At 39.4% G+C, this 19,141-nt stretch overlaps 1 protein-coding gene across 1 annotated transcript in view; it reads right to left on the bottom strand.

Moving 5' to 3' along the window:
* Positions 1–19,141, bottom strand: part of IL1RAPL2 (interleukin 1 receptor accessory protein like 2) — a 1,181,612-nt gene that overhangs the window by 1,034,880 nt on the left and 127,591 nt on the right. The gene's annotated exons all lie outside the window — the stretch shown is intronic.

Raw genomic sequence — 19,141 nt, 5'->3', positions numbered from 1 at the left:
TAGGAGGTTGAGGAGAAAAGAAAAGGCAGTATATACAAAGGAAAGATGGTTAAGAGGCCAATGGGAAGGAAGACACAGAAAAAGCACAAGTCACAGAAAAGGTAGAGAAGAGAGATTAAGATATAGAAAGTGCCTGTGTGGATGGCCATTGAAGCAGGGTGTGAGGGACAGAAGGGTTTATTTTGTTCAAAAGTATTAAATAAACTACTGTTTCCACACTCTGCTTTTTCTTGGTAATCAGCTTTGGAGCCTCAGCAACTTTTTAGCGTTGTTATCTAAAACACCAGTGAGTGAATTTGCCATTACTCAAAACTGTTTATTTTTAACATTTATGAGTGCCTTCTCTGAATAGAACAGTCCACCACAGTAAAAAAATTCACTTTTTGAGCTGCCTCAGCAGTATTGAAGGCAACAAGTAAATTGTCCAATGTCACACAAATAGAACATAGATGGGGTTTAAATTATTTTTGTATGTTCTGTGCTTTCCTATAACACAGAATTCCATCACATATATTTAATCTGAAAGAGCAGATAATCCAAAACTTATTATATATCATATATTAACATTTTCAATAACAGATATTGCTTCTCAATTAAATTTGGCAGGATAGTATTAAATTAGTTTCTATTCCCCAAGCACACACCAATGGCAAGTGCAGCCCACAAGTGTGCTGGAAACCAAAAAGTAAGTAACTGGGGTTTGAAATCTGCTGTGGAGAATTTACAGAGTGGATAATTGAAGTTGATTCTAACTTGAAGTTGATGCTCCCTGATTCCCTGTTCATATGGCAACAGTCCCTTAATCTCTATGTTTTACAGCATTTTTCTTGCCTCCTACATCACTCCACCTCTTAGTCACTCTACAACCTGAAAGAACAAATTGATGCAGTATCCAGTAAATAAATGTATTGACAACCCATGGATCAAACTTTGATGTTCCTATCCTTACTTTAAAATCAGGTAAATATAAATTAGGTTAATTTTTATTTATGTATTGCCCTCAATTCATTTTCTACTCTGTGGGTCAGTGACCCCTGACAGATAAAAGGATCTTTCCATCACAGTGATAGAGGCTGGAAAGCAGCACCATCGAACACATGACCCTAGTGCAAAGACTGGAAGAGAGCAGGTGGCTCAGCTGCCCTGTATAAATAAAGGCAAAGAGACAAGTATGGTGAGTGAAGTCCCCAGGGTAAAGGGACTATAAGACCAAGGTTAACCAAAGAAAACCAGATAGGAAAAAAAAAAAAAGCCTGAAGACATAAGTTACTGTGTGATTGTGTGATGACATGAGTACCAATAAATAAAAAGGAATAGAAATGTTAAATTGAACGAGATATGGAGTTTACGGATGAGGAAGACAAAGCTGAAAGAAGCTGTAACTTGGCCACAATCATCAAACAATCAAGGATATTTACAGAACTAAGAGTGGTAAAAACACTAATCCAGATTATTCTTCATCCGTCATTTATCCAAGACTGCTGTCTTACAAGGGTGAGACTTGTCATATTCCTTTCCTTTCAGGATAAAGGAATAAAGCTTCCCAGTAAACACTTGGCCAATAGTGAGAAGGGTGGCAAGTGATTATAAAGAAGCAAAACCTCATTGTTAATAGCATTTACAATAACTACCGTGAGCTGAAATCTGGCTAGAACAAAATGAAGCTTCAAAACAGTTCAACAATAACAAGTACATGACAAATTTAGTTAAAGTCAAGTGTAAATCAAAGAAAAACATTATTTCCTTTGAGAGAACACATCCATAAAATGTTCACATTCCCTGGCTTAATCATTCCACATTATAATGCCTCTAAACATCATTTGGACTTGAAGAAATACCACGAGCACAGTAGAAATCCATTTCTGGAATGAGCAATATTGTTATCAATTAATACCTCTAACACTTCACTCATGATAAACAGGTTCATTAACAATTAAGCAGTATTTAGCATACGATAACAGCATCATGTTGGCAATACATAAATTAGCCATTAAAAGGAATCAAAACTTTAGAGTAAGAATCTTTCAATCAAAAGAAAAGAGTAAGGAAACACTTTGTGCCTACACCTAAATTAGTCCATCGATGTGCTTATTTATAATGCCGACCATCAAAATTCTTTCATACCAAGTTTTCTGGCCATATAGATTTAAAGTGATGATGAATATTAAAAACCACCCCGTCAGAACCTAATGCATTTAATTAGTTGATTGTAGGTGTTAAATACTCTTTTCTTTTTGATAGATTACCCCCAAAGAGTGGGCTAGCAACCCCAACTTGCTAATTGAATTTTGATATTTCTCCAAAGCTGTCCCCTCCCCTTGAACTAATTGAATTTACAAGCAGTTAATTCTGACAGGTTCAGTAATATCTGCCAAACTCCCTTCATATTTTGTTAAATTATGAAAACTTAGCTAGTGTGTCATGCCCTGGGGAAATACTGTATATCTGAATAGTCCTTCCCAGGAGGACTGAAGTTATAAAGGAATATGATTTATCTCAATATATGTTAAAAATGTCCAGTAGTAGATTTGATATTTGATACATCCAATGACAAAATAATTTTCAAAATGTTCTACGTTGGTATATGTGCACAGTTCTTTTCTCATAATGTCATATCTGAACTAGTAGATATGAATCTACATTAAAGCAAGAGCAGGTAGACTTTCTATTGTTAGCTGTAATAGAGATAGCTCACTTAGCACAGGGATTCCATTTCTAGCTAAGCTAAAAAGTATCACCCTTCATAATCTGCTGAAGCTTCCAGTAGGGCAAATGCATTTTCTTAACCAAAAAGCCCAGGCTCATTGCAGAAGAAGAAAGGAAAGCCTTATTAATTAAGACCTCAAGAATGTGAAATTCCTGAGTCAACTTTGAAGGGCTTGAGATTTCAAAAGAAGTTTGCTGAGTAAATTAACAAATACTATTGGAGGAGAGATGCTTGAGGACTTAAGGGAACGAATGATTTTTCAAGCACTTTGGAAGCGTTATTTACATACAGATAATTACTACGTGCAAAGAGCTGTAGAACCTGGAAAAAGGAGTGGATTTGAGTCAAAAAATGTGCTTAGTACAAATTACTTCCTTAATCTAAGCCCTGGACTATTCATCTATAAAACCAAGATAATCATATTATTTCACAACATTGTGTGAGGCCTGAGATAATACACATGAGTCATTGTAAACTTTTAGAAGCTAAATAAATACTGGATATTTTCTATCATCTGACTAAAATAATAAACTTATGAAACAACTTTAGAAACATTATATCCTCTAAATTTTATAGATGAGGCAACTAGAGCACAGAATATTCAAGAGACTCATCCATGGGTAAAGTGAAAAGTGAAAGTGAAAGTCCTTCAGTTGTGTCCAACTCTTTGCAACCCCATGGACTATACAGTCCATGGAATTCTCCAGGCCAGAATACTGGAGTGGGTAGCCTTTCCCTTCTCCAGGGGATGTTCCTAGCCCAGGGATTGAACCCAGGTCTCCCGCATTGCAGGCAGATTCTTTACCAGATGAGCCACCAGTGAAGCCCCATCCATGGGTGCATAGCTAGTTAATGGTAGAGTGGAACTACTACCAATATTCTCATCTGTAATCATAGCAGTTTCTCCAAAAGGCCACTGTGCTTCCTTGCTTTCTCATAGCTTGAATTACTTTAAAAGATACCTATTAACAAAATGATGTTTCTCTTTACATACTCATTTTTCCTTTAGAATTTTAGGCTTGAACGTTTAATAAATATTTATTGAGCACCAGCTATACTCAAGTCACTGTGGTAGGTGCTAGAAACAAGAAATTATCTCTGCCTATAAAGAATTCTTACTCTAAACGGAAATTCCCTGTCCCTGCTCTCAAGCACTCATTGCCTTTATTCTGGCCTTCGGCTGATAAAGATAGCCCTCACTGTTGCACTCTATACAGGCAGGCTTGAGCTGCCCCTAAGCATCCATGCCCAAAAAAGACTTCCTCCTCTCCTGTAACCTATCTGGGGCTCTTAGGTATCAAGAAAACTGATAAAAGTCATACTTCATTTTGGTTCATGGTACCTGATTCTGAGTTATGCCACAGAAATTATTTCTGGTAGTCACTTTCCTGCAGTTGAAGAGGAATGAAGAGGGGAGATTATTACATGACATCAGACAGCAAGGAGGGGAAGTGGAAGATGTGTGGGGGGTGGTGGGGAGTATGCAGCAATGACCTTAAATCCTTTCAGCTAGTGAGATGTTTCTATTCTAGAACCAGAAAAGCTAGCTGATTCACCATATCACATATATCAAGGTCTCCCTCTCTATTAGGCCTTGATTTCCAAATAGAAGAGCCAATTTCTGGTGAAAACCTGAGAGGGAAGGAGAAGCCAGCTGTCCAGAAAACTGAAAATCAAGTAAAGGGGAAGCTGGACGGGGATAACTTCATAAGCAGACAGAATTGTACAATACCCAAATTTCTGTTCCAGAACTTAACTCCCTGTGTGACCTTGGGCAAGTCATCTAACGTGAGTCTCAGTCTCCTCATCTCTAAAGTCGTCATTAGTAGCACCTACCTCAAATGGTCAAGAATCTGCCTGCAATGCAGGAAACACAGGTTTGATCCCTGGGTTGGGAAGATCCCCTGGAGAAGGGAATACCCACTCCAATATTCTTGCCTGGAGAATTCCATGGACAGAGAGGAACCTGGCGGGCTACAGTCCATGGAGTCAAAGAGTTGGATAGGACTTACCGACTAAACCACACACCACAAATAAGATAATGAATGCCAGGTGTCTGACTTGTGTTTGGCACTCAGTAAATGCTAGTTTCCTTCCCATTGTTGTCAGTTCACCTCCAAACACACCTTCACCTCCAACTTCATTGCATCTGTGGTGAAAACTACAAAATGTGGAGACCTTCCCACCACCCTACCAGAAGAGTAAGGAGGACCAGCCACCTGGGGCACCCTGTGTTTTATGTATCCTGGAGGATGTCAATAATCATTTTCTTCAAATTTCAGGCCATCTCATCAGAGTGTTAGTAGGGGAATCAGATGATTAGTGACTAGATGAATAATTGGCTGTGTAAACTGTAGATCTAAAAGGAATGGGGTATGTATGGGAATTAAGTTATTTAATTAAGTTGTAATTAGTGACTGAAGATTTCAACATACCTACTAATTCTATTAGAGCATGAATTTAATCTCTTTCATTAAAGTATATGTATTTATAATATCTACATCTATAGCTATCAACATATCTGGCTATATAATCTTGACCCAAAGTCTGTAGTCCTGAATTTTTCATAGATAATATGTTCTGTGGGAACATATTCTGAGTATAATTGAGGGCCTGACTGCACCCTGGGATTCCCTTAGAACATACTCCATCATAGCAGGGAATTCAACAAAAGGGCCATCTTCAATAATTCAAGGGGTTTACTTTGACAAAAGTAGGAGAGAATTTCTATATATTATCATTTGATGACTTATATTGAGGATCATCCAACCACACTCACCCCAAATTCTGTGGAGGTTCTGAATTAGCTAATCACTCCCCAACTAGGCTCATCTAGTGTCTCTGCTACTCAGTCCCCGTATTCCAGCCACACTGAGCAGCTTTATACTCCTCGAATATGCCATGTCAAGATCCTCACAAATGACACTCCCTTTGCCAAGAACACCTGTGACCCATTCTTCATGATTTGTATCCCTAACATCAGAAAAATAGACCAGAGGAGAGAAACAGAGTCCAAGGAGGGAGATTATAAAGGAATTGTTTAAACTCAACAGCACAATTCCATAGAAGTCTCTTCCAGTGCTAGCATCCTCATCCTCAAATTAAGAGTAGTCTCTGCCCCTTCTGGAAGAAAATTTAGGGTAACTAGGGCTTCCCTCAAAGTTCAGTTGGTAAAGAATCTGCCTGCAATGCAGAAGATCCAGGTTCGATTCCTGGGTTGGAAAGATCCCCTGAAGAAGGAAGTGGCAACCCACTCCAGTATTCTTGCCTGGAGAATACTATGGACAGAGGAGCCTGGTGGGCTACAGACTGTGGGATCACAACAGTCGAGTACAAGACTTAGTGACTAAACCACCACCAGTAAGTCTCCAGTTCTTTGGGATAATTTAGATTAATATCTGTACTAATATGTAGCTATATTGGGCTCAGAAACCTGAAGTCACCCTGAGCTCCCCACCGAGCAGGCCATGCTTACTAATAAACTTGACAATGTAGCAGACAATGTAGTGGTGGAGATTTAGAGACTGACACCTTTTGGTTTAAATCCTGACTCCAATACATACTAGCTATGTGACTTTGGGCAAATAACTTCCCCTTTCTGGACCTCGGTGTTCTCCACCACCAAACATGATGGTCGTGATGGTTTAGTCGCTAGGTCGTGTCTGACTCTTGTGACGCCATGAACTATAGCTCCTCTAGACTCCTCTGTCCATGGGATTTCCTAAACAAGAATACTGGAGTGGGTTGCCATTTCCTCCTCCCGGGAATCTTCCCAACCCAGGAATCCAACCCAGGTCCCCTGCATTGGCAGGCAGACTCTTTACCGCTGAGCCACCAGGGACGTGGATAATAATAACTCTCCAGGCAGTAGCTGTGAACATTAAATGATATCATTCATTTGAGAGCTCAAAACAATGCCCGATACATAGAAAATGCTCAGTTTAAAATTAGTACAATTATTTTCACTTTGGTCCTTGATCCTGGGATACAACTCTGCTCATACATCCATAGAACAATTATAGATCATTTAATTTTTGCTAGATGCCAGTGATACAAAGAAGAATAGGATATGTTCTTATTCTCAGCTCTCAGTCTGGTGAGGGAAACAACCATATAAGCAGCTGAGTATATTATCATCAGCTGTATAGGAAACGATTTTACCAAGTAAAATAGAACGTATTCTATGGCACAGTGAACATGCAACAAGCTGTAAGTACAGCACTACGAATAGAGTTTTACTGGCAAAAAGGAGACCAGTGGAGAAAAAGTAGATTGTCAAAAAAAGCCTAGCTGTTCACACATATAAACTATCCAAAAACCCCTGTATTACTGATAGTGGACTGACTGGTACACCTACAAGCTTGAAAGACAGCACTGGATACCCTTATTTAAAATAATCTTCAGACAGCAAGAATGAACCACAGCCGAGCTGACTCCTTAAGATATGTCTAGGCTAAGGCAGCCTTCTTAGAGCTAGAAAATAGGTCAGTTCTTCAGAAGCAGCTGGGAGTAGGAGTAGCATAGAACTGTGATCGTCAGGGCCTTCCCCTCAAAGCTTCCAGATTTAGATAACACATGCCTACATGTTTTCTCTTAAATATCTATACATTTCATTGATCTCTTATAAAATAGTTCTCCATCATACCAGATCTGCCAAACTTTCCTTATAACTTATGAGTTTAAGCAAACACTGAGTTCATAATTTCTTTGCTTCAGTTCCAAGGCTGAACTCTCATGACAGGTTTTTTCTTATAAATCAATAGTTACACAAATCTCAGTAGAAGGGGGTCAGTGTTATGAGAGAACACCTCCCCCACTGGTGCACACACACACACAGGTACACACACACCACTTCCTTGGCCACTCCTTCACCTAACCACAGAAGTAAGTGAATGGTGCACTAGCACCTTCTACAAAGCATTATGGCAGCTTCAAATAGGAATAAAAATCTCCATATACTCTTTTCAAGAAGTCAATGTGGGAATTCTTTATCTTTTATTTTAAAAATACTTTCAGATGGCTTTAATCAAGCTAAACCAGAGTGGACCTGAAGAAAATCAAATAGTGAAGGGTTCTTATTTTTGATTCTATTTTTTTTCTTGTAAAAGCTGTAAGTGCTTTATTTTCCTTCTTCTTGGCTTGTCTTTGTGATTAAGGGGATCTGTATTCATCGAGAATTCTAAGAGTCTTGACCTGCAGCAAGCAGATGTTTGTGTTCTGTAAAGGCAGGCAGTCAACATCATTTACTGCTCACCGTCTGTTTGTAAAGGCCCTTCCTGACATCATGAAGACAATTCAGTCTATAAAATGTGACAAAACAAACATGCATGAGATGACTTAATACCAGCTACAGAAAACATGTCAGCAAAAACAAACATCTGTATGAACATCTAGAATTATGGAGAGCACACAGAGAGGGAATGATGGGTTAGATGTAGTTAATTGGTGCTGGATACCTAGAGGTGAATTTTGAACCAGGTGTTCAAGGAGGGTCGGGCATAACTTAATAATATTGGAAATAGGAAGGAGGAGTACATGCAAATTCTGCAGACCAACTGTTACCTTTGTAGTTTAAAAGTTTTTGAAAATTTGTGTTAGCATTCCTATCCAGGAAAGGCCATTCTGATATTAGTCATATATTGATGTAACAGTCCATTCCTTCCTTCAGTATCTGTGGGGGGTTGATTCCAGGACCTCCCACGGATACCAAAATCCACAGACGCTTAACTCCCTTAGATAAAATGACATAGTACAGTCAGCCCTCTAAGGAACCTAGGGGCTGACTGTATTTTAAAAAGACAAAGTGAAGTCCAAGTGAAGTTGCTCAGTTGTGTCCAACTCTTTGCGACCCCATGGACTGTAGCCTACAAGGCTCCTCTCTCCATGGAATTTTCCAGGCAAGAGTACTGGAGTGGGTTGCCATTTCCTTCCCCAGGGGATCTTCCCAGCCCAGGGATCAAACCCTGGTCTCCCGTATTGCAGGCAGACGCTTTACAGTCTGAGCCACCAGGGAAGCTAAAAAGACATAAAATCTATATTACTCACACAAAAGACATTACTACCTGGGACTATTTGTGGCTGTATGACCAACACATACTAATAAAAACCAACCCTCTACATTTACCAAGATAATGTAGTAAACACTTATTAGAAGCACATTCATTTATCCAATGGACCTTCATAGCTCCATAAGAAAATTTTAAATTCATCATGAAAATATATCACTCAATACTTTTTTTTTGGCTGTGCCACGTGGCATCCGGGATTCTAGTTCCCCAGCTAGGGATCAAACCTGTGCCCCCTGCATTGGAAATGAAGAGGCTTAACCACTGGACCACCAGAGAAGTCCCACTCAACATTTTTCACATGCATAGTTTAATTGATGGACTCTGACAGTTTTCCGTGAGACATCAGTAGCTGGTAAACACACAGCTCTTGGAGAATTATTGAAAGTAATTCACTAGGGGAAAGGGCAAAGAAAAAGAGTTACAACCGCTGTCACTGGACAATTTGGGGTATGGAGTATTTTATGAACTATATAACTTAACGAGAAAAAGTTCCTCATTCTGAAATCAAACCACCTGAGCTTGCATCCTGGATTTGCTACTTACTAGCTATGTAACTTGGGGGAAATCACTTGACTTCTCTGCCTCAGTTTCCTCATCTGCAAAATGGAGCTAATACTGGTACCTACATTGCAGCACTGGTGGGAGAATGAAATATATGTCACATATTCAGCACATGTCTGCCACACAGTAAACGTTCATTCTTACAATGAAGGAGAGGTTTGAGATGAAAGTTGTGGCTATGGGAAAAGATAAGATTAACACAGCAAAATAAAAAATTATAAAGACAACTTTCTTGGAGTTCTAAGAGAGGCATAGTTTTTATATTTGGTCCTGCTATTACAGCTAAACACAGTAACAGATTCATGTCCATCAACACATTGTAACTGCCAGCTGCTATCAACACTAGGAGACTCTTCATATGTCAAAGGATTGTTTTTTAAAAATAAGTAATGCCAAATATTGATGATACTTGGCTCATTCATAGATGAGAGTAGACTGACAAGCTTTAGTTAAGACAGATTAAAAGATGCACATGAAAGCCTGGGGCAATACTAGATGTCAAGGAGGAGCTGTGGTTTTACGATGATAGTTCTGTTAAACCTGTCAGTGTTCTATCCCTACTCCTTTGTTCAAAGGAAATCTCTAAGAAGCCAAATTTTACACAAAGTGACTCCATCCTCCACAATCATAGTAATTACTGACCCCCAAGTCAATCATTGCAAGAATGGCCAGAAACTCTGACAAATAATCTGGATTCATCTAATACTCCCTTTTGGAAATGGAAACAATGTAATACTATGAAAACAAGGCAATGAACAAAGAGAATCTTGCAACCTAATACTGAAAAAATAATCAGGACATGCTATGAGACAAAACTAGAGTCATGAGGAAATTAAGGTCAAGAGAGAATTGTGATGAAGAAAAAAATATGAGTAAGCAGAACATGGGATAGAGAGGAAAGGTATATGAAGTAGAAGATTAGAAAGCAGAGGTGGGATGGGGAGTGGGAGGGAGGCTTAAGAGGGAGGGGATATATGTATACATATAGTTGATTCACTTCCACCACAACCTTGTAAAGCAATTGTATTTCAATTAAAAAAAGAAAAAAAAAAAGCTCTTGGTATTTGCCACACAAAAAAAATGGAAAAAAAAAAAAATAAAGAATGCCTTTTTGTAGGAGGGGAGAAAGAAAGTAGATCCTCTGAAAATCACCTACCCTGATGTTAAGATCTCTGAAACTGGCTTGGATGCTGAATTTTCTTCTAGTTTTAATCTCTATGTGGCCCAACGTTCCTATTGCTTTTGTTCTTTTACCAGCTCAGTTTCACTGCTGTGGCTTTAAAGACTCACATTCACCTCTCAATGCCTTAGATTATTCAACTGAAAAATTAGGATTATAGGGTTTCCCATACCCATTATCCTCTTGCCATTAGTATTTTCTGAGTGCAAAGCTACCCGGTTAGAGACTACATTCCCCAGTCACCTTACTGCCAGGCATGGCCAGGTGACTAAGTTCTCACCAACAACTTGTGAACAAAACTGATGTACATAACTTCCTCCTCATTTTCTAGGAATAAGATTTTTTGCTCTGAACTCTTGCTTATTTCTCTTCCCACAACTGTGAATAAAAAGACAGCAGAAACTATGTAAAAGGACAATGCTCTAGGTTAGGGGCTGGCACACTTTTTGTTTTTTAAAAAAAGGCTAGAGGATAAATAATTTAGGCTTTGTAATTCACAAAGTTTCTGTCAAAAGTACTCAATTTCATTGCTGTAGGACTAAATCAGCCATAGAGAAGATGTAAACAAATGATGGTGGGGAGGCGGTCCTAAGATGGCGGAGGAACAGGACGGGGAGACCACTTTCTCTCTGACAAGTTCATCGAAAGAACATTTCAACGCTGAGTAAATTCCACAAAACAACTTCTGAATGCCGCAGAGGACATCAGGCACCCAGAAAAGCAGCCCGTTGTCTTCAAAAGGAGGTAGGAAAAAATATAAAAGACAAAAAGAGAGACAAAAGAGGTAGGGATGGAGCTCCGTCCCGGGAATGGAGTCTTAAAAAGAGAGAAGTTTCCAAACACCAGGAAACACTCTCACTGCCGAGTCTGTGGCGAGCCTTGGAACCACAGAGGGCAACATAACTAGGAGGAAAAATAAATTAATAATTAAAACCCACAGATTATGTACCCAACAGTAAATCCTCCAGCGGAGCAGCAGCACAGACGCCTGCACCCGCCACTAGCAAGTGGGGGCTGGACAGGGAGGCGCGGGCTGCGTTGCTTACAGTAAGGCCCAGGCCTGAATGCCCCGAGGGCAATCTGAGGTTACTAACTTGGGCTAGCAAACCAGACTATGGGATAGCTACCACGCGAAAAGCCCTAACCTAAGACACCGCCAGGCCCGCTCACAGAACAAAGGACTGACTAGAGCTACGCGAAAAGCCGTAACCTAAGACATCGTCAGGCCTGCTCACAGAACAAAGAACTGAACAGAGCTAGCCGGCTGCAGACCATCCCCCTCTGGTGACAGGCAGCCAGAGCCGGAAGGGGGCAATCACGGCCCCAGAGAGGCATAATCTACCAAACTGCAAGCAGGCTTCGATGCTAACCAAGACTTCTTGGGATTCTGGACGGTCAACATCCGCCTGAGAAGGTGCGCCAGTTGTACACCCAGAAAACCAAGCAGCAGGGGCAGGGGAGGCAATAAGTTGCAGCGACCGTGCTCGCCAAACACCTGGTCACCTGAGCTGCTCAGACCTGGGAAGGGCACAAAACGCAGGCCCAACTGAGCCTGAGCCTCTGAGAACTACCCGAGTGCCTGAACCTGAACGGCTTAGACCTGGAAGGTGCATGCAGCCCAGGGCCAGCCTTGGACGGTTCCCAGCGGAGCAACCTAGAGCCTGAGCAGTGTGGGCAGGGGGGCACACGTGCTGTGAGAGGGGGCAGGCCCAGTGTGGCTGAGATACTGCAAGCACACGCCAGTGTTATTTGTTTGCACTGTCCCTCCCTCCCCACAGTGCAACTGAACAAGTGAGCCTAAAAAGTGTCCACCACTGCCCCCTTGTGTCAGGGTGGAAAATAGACACTGAAGAGACCAGCAAACAGAAGAAGCTAAAACCAAGGGAACCGCCTTGGAAGAGACAGGTGCAATAGATTAAAACCCTGTAGTTAGCACCAACTACATAGGAAGGGGCCTATAGATCTTGAGAAACATAAGCCGGACCAAGGAACTATCCGAAAATGAACTGACCCCACACTGCCCACAACACCAGAGAAAGTCCTAGATATATTTTTACTATCATTCTTTCTTTAATTTTTAAAATTTTTAAGTCCTCTATTACTCCTTTAATTTTCATTTTTATAACCTACTATTATTTTGCAAAAAAAAGAGACACTATTTTTTAAAGCAAACTTCATATATATATATATTTTTTATAATTTTTGTGACTATTTTTTTTCTTTTCTTTAATATTGTATTTTTGAAAATCCAACCTCTACTCTAGATTTTTAATCTTTGCTTTTTGGTATTTGTTATCAATTTTGTACCTTTAAGAACCCAATCTTCAGTACCCATTTTTACTTGGGAGTGAGATTACTGGCTGGACTTCTCTCTCCCGCTTTGGACTCTTCTTTTTCTCCACCAGGTTGCCTCTATCTCCTACCTCCCCCTTCTCTTCTCTACCCAACTCTGTGAATCTCTTTGTGTGTTCCAGATGGTGGAGAACACTTAGGGAAATGATTACTGGCTGGATCTGTCTCTCTCCTTTTGATTCCCCCCTTTATCTTCCTGGCCACCTCTGTCTCCTTCCTCCCTCTTCTCTTCTCTGTATAACTCCGTGAACATCTCTGAGCAGTCCAGACTGTGGAGCACACATAAGGAAGTGATTACTGGCTAGCTTGCTCTCTCCTCTTTTGATCCCATCTCATCTCATTCGGGTCACCTCTAACTCCCTCCTCCCTCTTCACCATGTAACTCTGTGAACCTCTCTGGTTGTCCCTCACTGTGGAGAAACTTTTCATCTTTAACCTAGATGTTTTATCAACAGTGCTGTATAGATGGAGAAGTCTCGAGGCTACCGTAAAAATAAGACTGAAAACCAGAAGCAGGAGGCTTAAGTCCAAATCCTGAGAACACCAGAGAACTACTGACTCCAGGGAACATTAATTGACAGGAGCTCATCAAATGCCTCCATACCTACACTGAAACCAAGCACCACCCAAGGGCCAACAAGTTCCAGAGCAAGACATACCACATAAACACAGCCCTGAGCTTCAATATACAGGCTGCCCAAAGTCACTCCAAACCCACTGACATCTCACAACTCATTACTGGACACTTCATTGCACTCCAGAGAGAAGAAATCCAGCTCAACCCACCAGAACACCAACACAAGCTTCCCTAATCAGAAAACATTGACAAGCCACCCATACAACCCCACCCACAGTGAGGAAACTCCACAATAAAGAGAACTCCACAAAATGCCAGAATACAGAAAGGACACCCCAAACACAGCAATATAAACAAGATGAAGAGACAGAGAAATACCCAGAAGATAAAGGAACAGGATAAATGCTCACCAACCCAAACAAAAGAGGAAGAGGTAGGGAATCTACTTGATAAAGAATTCCAAATAATGATAGTGAAAATGATCCAAAATCTTGAAAACAAAATGAAATCACAGATAAATAGCCTGGAGACAAGGATTGAGAAGATGCAAGAAAGGTTTAACAAGGACCTAGAAGAAATAAAAAAGAGTCAACATATAATGCATAATGCAATAAATGAGATCAGAAACACTCTGGAGGGTACAAATAGTAGAAAAACGGAGGCAGAAGTTAGGATTAGTGAAGTAGAATGGAAGAAATAAATGAATCAGAGAGGAAGAAAGAAAAACGAATTAAAAGAAATGAGGACAATCTCAGAGACCTCTGGGACAATGTTAAATGCCCCAACATCTGAATGATAAGATTCCCAGAGAAAGAAGACAAAAAGAAAGACCATGAGAAAATACTTGATGAGATAATAGTTGAAAATTTCCCTAAGATGGGGAAGGAAATAATCACCCAAGTCCAAGAAAACCAGAGAGTCCCAAACAGGATAAACCCAAGGTGAAACACCCCAAGACACATATTAATCAAATTAATAAAGATCAAATACAAAGAACAAACATTAAAAGCAGCAAGGGAAAAACAACAAATAACACACAAGGGGATTTCCATAAGGATAACAGTTGATCTTTCAATAGAAACTCTTCAGGCCAGGAGGGAATGGCAGGACATAAAGTGATGAAAGAAAATTACCTACAGCCCAGATTACTGTACCCAGCAAGGATCTCATTCAAATATGAAGGAGAAATCAAAAGCTTTACAGAGAAGCAAAAGCTGAGAGAATTCAGCACCACCAAACCAGCTCTCCAACAAATGCTAAAGGATCTTCTCTAGACAGGAAACACAGAAAGGGTGTATAAACTCGAACCCAAAACAATAAAGTAAATGGCAACGGGATCATACTTATCAATAATTACCTTAAACGAAAATGGGTTGAATGCCCCAACCAAAAGACAAAGACTGGCTGAATAGATAAAAACACAAGACCCCTATATATGTTGTCTACAAGAGACCCATCTCAAAACAAGGGACGCATACAGACTGAAAGTGAAGGGCTGGAAAAAGATATTCCATGCAAATAGAGACCAAAAGAAAGCAGGAGTAGCAATACTCATATCAAATAAAACAGACTTTAAAACAAAGGCTGTAAAAAGAGACAAAGAAGGACACTATACAATGATCAAAGGATCAATCCAAGAAGAAGATATAACAATTATAAATATATATGCACCCAACATAGGAGCACCGCAATATGTAAGACAAATGCTAACAAGTATGAAAGGGGAAATTAACAATAACACAATAACAGTGGGAGACTTTAATACCCCACTCACACCTATGGATAGAACAACTAAACAGAAAATTAACAAGGAAACACAAACTTTAAAAGATACAATAGACCAGTTGGACCTAATTGATATCTATAGGACATTTCACCCCAAATCAATGAATTTCACCTTTTTCTCAAGTGCACACGGAACCTTCTCCAGGATAGATCACATCCTGGGCCATAAATCGAGCCTTGGTAAATTCAAAAAAATTGAAATCATTCCAAGCATCTTTTCTGACCACAATGCAATAAGATTAGGTCTCAATTACAGGAGAAAAACTATTAAAAATTCCAACATATGGAGGCTGAACAACACGCTGCTGAACAACCAACAAATCAAAGAAGAAATCAAAAAAGAAATAAAAATAGGCAAAGAAATGAATGAAAATGAAAACACAACAACCCAAAACCTGTGGGACACTGGAAAAGCAGTGCTAAGGGGAAAGTTCATAGCAATACAGGCATACTTCAAGAAACGAGAAAAAAGTCAAATAAATAACCTAACTCTACACCTAAAGGAACTAGAAAAGGAAGAAATGAAGAACCCCAGGGCTGGTAAAAGGAAAGAAATTTTAAAAATTAGGGCAGAAATAAATGCAAAAGAAACAAAAGAGAGAATAGCAAAAATCAACAAAGCCAAAAGCTGGTTCTTTGAGAGGATAAATAAAATTGACAAACCATTAGCCAGACTCATCAAGAAACAAAGGGAGAAAAATCAAATCAATAAAATTAGAAATGAAAATGGAGAGATCACAACAGACAACACATAAATACAAAGGATCATAAGAGACTACTCTCAGCAACTATATGCCAATAAAATGGACAACTTGGAAGAAACGGACAAATTCTTAGAAAAGTACAACTTTCCAAAACTGAACCAGGAAGAAATAGAAAATCTTAACAGATCCATCACAAGCACGGAAATTGAAACTGTAATCAGAAATCTTCCAGCAAACAAAAGCCCAGGGCCAGACGGCTTCACAGCTGAATTGAAGAGCTAACACCTATCCTACTCAAACTCTTCCAGAAAATTGCAGAGGAAGGTAAACTTCCAAACTCATTCTATGAGGCCACCATCACCCTAATACCAAAACCTGACAAAGATGCCACAAAAAAAGAAAACTACAGGACAATATCACTGATGAACATAGATGCAAAAATCCTTAACAAAATTCTAGCAATCAGAATCCAACAACACATTAAAAAGATTATACACCATGACCAAGTGGGCTTTATCCCAAGGATGCAAGGATTCTTCCATATCTGCAAATCAATCAATGCAATACACCACATTAACAAATTGAAAAATAAAAGCCATATGATTATCTCAATAGATGCAGAGAAAGCCTTTGACAAAATTCAACATCCATTTATGATAAAAACTCTCCAGAAAGCAGGAATAGAAGGAACATACCTCAACATAATAAAAGCTATATATGAAAAACCCACGGCAAACATCCTCGATGGTGAAAAATTGAAAGCATTTCCCCTAAAGTCAGGAACAAGACAAGGGTGCCCACTTTCACAACCACAATTCAACATAGTTTTGGACGTTTTGGCCACAGCAATAAGAACAGAAAAAGAAATAAAAGGAATCCAAATTGGAAAAGAAGAAGTAATAACTCTCACTGTTTGCAGACAACATGATCCTTTACATAGAAAACCCTAACAACTCCAAATTACTCCTAACTCCTAAATTACTAGAGTTAATCAACGAATATAGTAAAGTTGCAATATAAAATCAACACACAGAAATCCCTTGCATTCCTATACACCAACAATGAGAAAATAGAAAGAGAAATTAAGAAAACATTTCCATTCAGCATTGCAACAGAAAGGATAAAATACTTAGGAATACTAAAGAAACTAAAGACCTATATATAGAAAACTATAAATCACTGGTGAAAGAATTCAAAGAGGACACTAATAGATGGAGAAATATACCATGTTCATGGATTGGAAGAATCAACATAGTGAAAATGAGTATACTACCCAAAGCAATCTATAGATTCAATGCAATCCCTATCAAACTACCAACGGTATTTTTCACAGAGCTAGAAAAATAATTTCACAATTTGTGTGGAAATACAAAAAACCTCGAATAGCCAAAGCAATCTTGAGAAAGAAGAATGGAACTGGAGGAATCAACCTGCCTGACTTCAGGCTCTACTACAAAGTCACAGTCATCAAGACAGTATGGTACTTGCACAAAGACAGAAATATAGATCAATGGAACAAAATAGAAAGCCCAGAGATAAATCCATGCACCTATGGACACCTTATCTTTGACAAAGGAGGCAAGAATATACAATGGAGAAAAGACAATCTCTTTAACAAGTGATGCTGGGAAAACTGGTCAACCATTTGTAAAAGAATGAAACTAGAACACTTCCTAACACCATACACAAAAATAAACTCAAAATGGATTAAAGATCTAAATGTAAGACCCTAAACTATAAAACTCCTAGAGGAGAACATAGGTAAAACACACTTCGACATAAATCACAGCAAGATCCTCTATGACCCACCTCCCAGAATATTGGATATAAAAGCAGAAATAAACAAATGGGACCTAATTAAAATTAAAAGCTTCTGCACAACAAAGGAAACTATTAGCAAGGTGAAAAGACAGCTTTCAGAATGGAAGAAAATAATAACAAATGAAGCAACTGACAAAACAACTAATCTCAAAAATACACAAGCAACTCCTGCAGCTCAATTCCAGAAAAATAAATGACCCAATCAAAAAATGGGCCAAAGAACTAAATAGACATTTCTCCAAAGAAGACATACAGACGGCTAACAAACACATGAAAAGATGCTCAACATCACTCATTATCAGAGAAATGCAACTCAAAACCACCATGAGGTACCATTTCACGCCAGTCAGAATGGCTGCTATCCACAAGTCTACAAGCAATAAATGCTGGAGAGGGTGTGGAGAAAAGGGAACCCTCTTACACTGTTGGTGGGAATGCAAACTAGTACAGCCACTATGGAGAACAGTGTGGAGATTCCTTAAAAAACTGGAAATAGAACTGCCATATGACCCAGCAATCCCACTCCGGGGCATACACACCGAGGAAATCAGAATTGAAAGAGACACGTGTACCCCAATGTTCATCGCAGCACTGTTTATAATAGCCAGGATATGGAAGCAACCTAGATGTCCATCAGCAGATGAATGGATAAGAAAGCAGTGGTACATATACACAATGGAATATTACTCAGCCATTAAAAATAATGCATTTGAATCCGTTCTAATGAGGTGGATGAAACTGGAGCCTATTATACAGAGTGAAGTAAGCCAGAAAAAAAACACCAATACAGTATACTAACCCATATATATGGAATTTAGAAAGATGGTAACAATAACCCTGTATTCGAGATAGCAAAAGAGACATAGATGTATAGAACAGTCTTTTGGACTCTGTGGGAGAGTGAGAGGGTGGGATGATTTGGAGAATGGCATTGAAACATGTATAATATATATGAAACGAATCACCAGTCCAGGTTCAATGCATGATACATGGTGCTCAGGGCTGGTGCATTGGGATGACCCAGAGGGATGGGATGGGGAGGGAGGCAGGAGCAGGGTTCAGTATGGGGAACACGTGTATACCCATGGCAGATTCATGTTGATGTATTGCAAAACTAATACAATATTGTAAAGTAATTACCCTCCAATTAAAATAAATTAAAAAAAAACAAAAACAAAATGATGGTGGTTGTGTTCAAATAAAACTTTATTTATAAAAGCAGGCAACAGGCAAGATTTGGCCTCCCAGTCATAATTTATCAGTCTGTGCTCTGCAGCAGAGGCCCCCAACCTCCAGGCCACAGACCAGTACCTCCTGTCAGATCACTGGCAGCATTAGACTGCACAATAAATATAATGTGCTTGAATCATTCCCCTATCCCATATC

This window comes from Bos indicus, chromosome X (assembly GCF_029378745.1).
Source record: "Bos indicus isolate NIAB-ARS_2022 breed Sahiwal x Tharparkar chromosome X, NIAB-ARS_B.indTharparkar_mat_pri_1.0, whole genome shotgun sequence".
Taxonomy (NCBI): Eukaryota; Metazoa; Chordata; class Mammalia; order Artiodactyla; family Bovidae; genus Bos; species Bos indicus.
This window is presented reverse-complemented; position numbering and strand designations above follow the sequence as displayed.